Here is a 5,222-nt window from a genome sequence, read left to right as displayed (position 1 = left end):
GGAAAGTTTATGCAAGGGAGGAGCAGAAAGTTGGGAGTCAATCAGGAGGCGGCGGGGCCGGGCCGACCCTCCTCCCTCCTCCCGCTGCCCTCCTCCTCCTCCTCCTCCTCCTCCCGGCCCTCCCTCTCTCCCGCCTGCTCCCGACCCTCCCTCCCCGCCCGCCCCCCCGGAGCGGCGGCGCTCCCCGACGGGCAGCGGGCGCCGGGGCGCGGGGCTTCCCCTGCGCTGGGAGGGGATTTTGTGGAAAGGGCAGCCCCGGGAGCCCGGCTCGGCCCGGCCCGGGCTCTGGGAGCGCCCTCTAGGAGCCTTCCTCACCCTCCTCCTCCTCCTCCTCCTCCGGCCCGCAGAGCCGGGATGCAGCGCCGGGTCGGGGCTTGAGGGTGCTGCTGTCCCGTCCCGTCACCAGCCAGCCACGGTCCCCCGTAGATACCTTCATCCCCTTCTGCACATCTTCATCCCCCTCCGCACACCTTCATCCCTGTGCTCACCTTCGTCCCTGCACCCACCTTCATCTCCCTGTGCTCACCTTCATCCCCTACCACACGCCTTCATTGTCCTCTGTACACCCTCATGCCCTGTCACACACCCTTATCGCCCTCTTCGTCCCCATCCTTACACCTTCATCTCCCTCCAAACACCTTCATACCCCTCCTCATCCCCATCCTCACATCCTCATCCTCCTCCAAACACCTTCATCCCCTTCCTCATCCCCATCCTAACACCCTTATCTCCCTCCAAACATCTTCATCCCCCTCCTCATCCCCATCCTCACACCCTCATCCTCTCCGAACACCTTCATCCCCCTCCTTATCCCTCCCTGGATACCCTCAGCCCCCCCGCACCCTGCCCGCACGCAGATTCCCCGTCTCGCCCAGACCCCCAGGACAGGGATCTCAGCCCACGCCGTTTGATTTCCCAAGGGAACCCAGCCAGGAGCCAGGCCACGGTCATTTCCTCGGAGCGAGCCGATGGGTGGTAACGCGCTAAGCCGCAGCCGGCTGATTGCATGCGAGTCCCTGGCCGCGACCCAGCCCAATGTCGGGAACCGCGGCCCCGATACGGGCAACACGCGGCAAAAACCCTGTCCCCGCCGGCCGTCGCGTCCCGCACGCGCCGAGGAACCCAAAACCTACAGCGGTAAATCGGGGAGAGGGAGCGTCCCTGCGCCCCTCTTGGAGAAGGGATGCTCTTTACATCCCATCCCTTCTAGAAACATATTTTTCTAATTTTCCTGCCGAGCTTGGTCGTATTCAAGCATTTCGGGACAAGACAGCCAATGCCGCAGCCCGTAAAGCGCCAGTCCCCGAAGCATCCAGGGCGTTCAGCGATCGTGTGTGATTAATAAAGCCGTATCGCATTCTTCCCCCCTTGGCCTGCTGCTAACTTGTAAGAAAGCTGGACCCAAAACTGCAACAAAATGGCTGCTATTCTCCAAGGGCCGTTCAAAACCCTCGTTACTCATCCCTTACTTGGGCAAAAATGACATTGACTGCTCCTGGAGATGACAGCCTTAATTGAGTTCAATGGGAGTTTAGGCTGAGTAAGGCATGAGCAAACAGGCATGCGTTAGCCCGTGAAGAAAAGCCTGATCTGCAAATGTTTAGGAACACATGGAACGCCGCGCAGGGGAGTGCCGAGGGGGTCACCGCTGCGCCGGGCTGGGGCTTGGGCTCGCTTACAGCATCCGACCCAACCGCTGGCGATGTCGGGATGAGCTCGTTCTGGAGCCGGGCGATTCGAGCCCAGCTCGGTGGTTTGTTTCTCTCCTGCCTCTTAATTTTTTTTATTTTTTTTTTTTTCCTCCTTCAGAAGGCCGTAATCCTCGTTTCTGCTATTCTTCGTCCGCTGGTGGGAACAGCAACTTCCTTTCCCAAATTATAATATAAAAGAGCTGCAAGCAGCAACGCCATAAATAATATTTTCTTATGGCCAGAACATCCAAGTCTAGGCAAGACACCAAGAACAGCTACAACGTTGTAAAACTCCAACACTTCTCCAGAATGGATTCACTAATTAAAAAACGATTCCTTTTTAAAAGCAGTTGAAAAACATTGGCTTTCCCATTACTGCCCGTCGCTCGCAGAAAGAGCCCGTCCCGCAAACCCGCCGCCCAGTTTACCGGCCACCGGTTGGCCTTTCCCTCTAAAAAAAGGTCACCGAAATAAACACACGGGGAGGGGAAGGGGAGAGAAAAACACCCCGTCACGATCGCTCCTTTAATTAATTAATGTATCACCACTTCAAAGCCATGGGCTGAGGTGATGCTCTCCGCCGGGGACCAAAGAGCTCCAGCCCTTCCATTGCCAGGCGACGGGTTTCCCTGCGCTGACCCCCTGTCCCGCACCCACCGGGATGCGGCCAGTCCTCTCCCTCTGCAGGTTGCCCGGCCGGCGGGGCATTGGCCTTTTGGAGCCCCATGGAATTACCCTGCAGCCCCCTCTAAGAGTGCAGGGGCTGAGCTTGGGGACGGGTGCATGGAGCCCCCCCTCCGAGCCCCGGGGGTTTGGGGCAGAGGGAGAAGCGAGCGGTGGGAGAAGAGCCCCCAGCTCCCATCCTCCTGCTCAGCCCTGGACCAGCATCTTCCCACCCATCGGCAGGGGATGGGGACGCCGGTGACCACCGCCTGCCGCAGCCACCGGCACTGCCGCCACATTGGTCCTGGGTAGGATGGGGCACTTGGCGTCGAGGTGGGACCTGATTTTTTTTCCCTTTGCTTTATCACCATCTTTGCAAAAATAAAACGCATTTCCCAGGAGGTTCCCTGGACCAGCCGCCGGCTGTAACTTCAGGGGGTTAAATCCATCCTCACCACCAGCCCCCTAAAATTGAAGCTTCGGAAGCCTCATAGTCTCGCGCCACAGGGAAAAAAACCTCATTCCTGGGGATCGAGAAAAACCTTTCTCCAAGGAAGGCGCGCACTTTGGGCTCAAACGCCGTTGATAAGGCTCCTTCTTCTCTCTCATCTTTTTTTTTTTTTTTTTTTGATCTTTTCTTGCAGCGAGCATTCCTTTCACACCCACGCACACCCCAGCATCCCCAGCCATTGGTCTGCCGGCGCATCCGTCACACTTTCCGTCGGCCAAAGTAGATACACATTTCGACTGCTTCCATTCCTCGGCTCCTCGGGTGTTAACAGCCAGCGCAAACAAAGGGCCCGAATCTCCGTCCCCCTGTTAAATTGTTTTCATTTGTTTCTCGTGCCGCAGTTGGTTTGGGTTAGAGGGTTTGTGTAAGCGATTCGGGGCGGGCGGCTGGTGCGCTAACCGTGTCCCGGGATGGGGTGGCATCGCCTTGGACACCCACGGCAGGTTTTTTCGCTCCGCTTGGGAAGCCGGGGGGGGGCGTTTGCAAGCCACAATGGGCAACACGGAGACTTTTTGGGTGCGGAGAGGGAGAAACTCCGCAGGGAACGGCTGGGCTAACGGCGGCTTGTGTTCCAGCGAGAGCTTGGGGAGCCCAAATCCCTCCCTCTCACCCTGCTTTGGCTTTTCTGCTTCCACCGAAGGAAATGGGGACAAGCGTTAGCTCAACCCTTTCCTGAGCTTTTCCCGATTTCCAACAGATGGTGGGATCAGGGCTGGATTTGGGCAGAAAGCTCTTGCTTTCCCCACATTTGCTGGCCATCCCTAGCCAGGGGATACCGGCCCCGAACCGCGGCGGTTTGTTCTCCCTTTAGCTCACGAGAAGGTCTCTGATCTGGCCACGGGGGTAAGGGACGATGTCCCACGTTGTCCCCGAGCTGCCCGCCTCCATCTGCCCCCGTCACGAACGTCCGACGATGAATCACGGAGCCTGGATTCGTGCAGCTGGTGGGAAAACCTCGGCTCCGCCTGCAGAGCCACCGGGGCAGATGTTGGCCGACGGTCCGGCTGACGCCCGTGGTCCCACTGTCACTGTCATCTGTCCCCAGCCCCGCACAGGGACGGGCGCAGGTCACGGCGGCATGGTGACACTGCCCAGCGAGGACAAGCATCGCTCTTGTACGACTCCATCTGTCTCCTCCGCCTCCTGCTCCTCGGCCTTCCCGCTCCAGCTGCCCCTCAGGGCGGTAACTTGGGGGGCTCAGATCACCCCCAGGATGGGGGAAGGACCTGTATGTGTCCCGGGAAGGGGGCCCCAAATTTTATCAGCCCCCCCCGGGGGCAATGTGTGAGCCGAGCAGGTGAGAGAAGCATTATCGGGGAGTTGAGGACGGTGGTTGGGGACACCTTGGCGTGTCCCGGTGTTTCTCACCACTGAATTAATCAGATTTGGGACTGTCTGTGAAGCCAAATCCTGGAAATGGGGGCACGGGCTGCCCTGCTCCCCCCTGAACTGCCCCTTTCCAGCATCTCCCCTTCCCAATGACCCCCCGCCCCCAGCTCCCAGTGACACCCCACGGGTCTGTGCCACAGGGTGCCACCTCCCCTCTGTCACCTCCCCGCGAGCAGGGAGCGCCAGCGGGGCCGGTCCTGGCAGCGGGGACACCTGGGGTGTGCGGGGGCTCCGTGGGACCCCCAGCCCGGCGGGGTGCGGAGGGATGCCGCAGAGAGCCGGGGTGGCATGGGCATGGGGGGGGGGGGGGGGGCTCGTCAGTGCCCATCCGGGCACCCAGCGTGACTCAGCACCGCACCACACCTCGTGAGTCACCCCGGCGCTTCCTGGTGCACCCAGAGTTTTCCCTTCCAGGTCCCTCCTGGTGGCACCGACCCAACCCGGCCCCGTGCCGGTGATGCCGGCTCTGCCTCACGTGGCTACCGGCCCCTCCGCCGGCTTCCTCGGCACGTGCCACTGGTGCCCTGTGTGCCAGGCTGCTGCCCGGGGACCCGAATCCCCAAAGGCTTCCAATGGGTGGAGAGCCCGGGGCGTGCAAAGACACCGTGAGCACCGCACAGCCACCCGTGCCGCGGCAAAATGGGGCAAAACGGGGCCTGGTGGGCATGGAGCCGGGTGGAGGGGTCCCTCGCCAGGAGCTTGGGCAGAGCCCGGCCATGCTGGGGAAGGAAACACAAACGGAGGAGACCACCAACCCCCCTCTCTCAGTGAGAGACTGAGCTACAAAATACAAACCAGAGCCTAAAAAAAAAAAAAAAAATTAAAGGGGGGGATGAGTTTCCAGGATCCGAGTCCAAGAAATGTCTCAAAGGGATGAGATCGGGATCGCAGTCAGCCTCATCTGCTAAATATACCCCAGGCCTGACTCTGCCATCTGCCCCAGACCAGCGATCTGTCCCCAGTTTGCC

This window comes from Rissa tridactyla, chromosome 21 (assembly GCF_028500815.1).
Source record: "Rissa tridactyla isolate bRisTri1 chromosome 21, bRisTri1.patW.cur.20221130, whole genome shotgun sequence".
Lineage (NCBI taxonomy): Eukaryota > Metazoa > Chordata > Aves > Charadriiformes > Laridae > Rissa > Rissa tridactyla.
The sequence above is the reverse complement of the archived record's forward strand: the minus strand, read 5'-3'. Positions refer to the sequence as shown.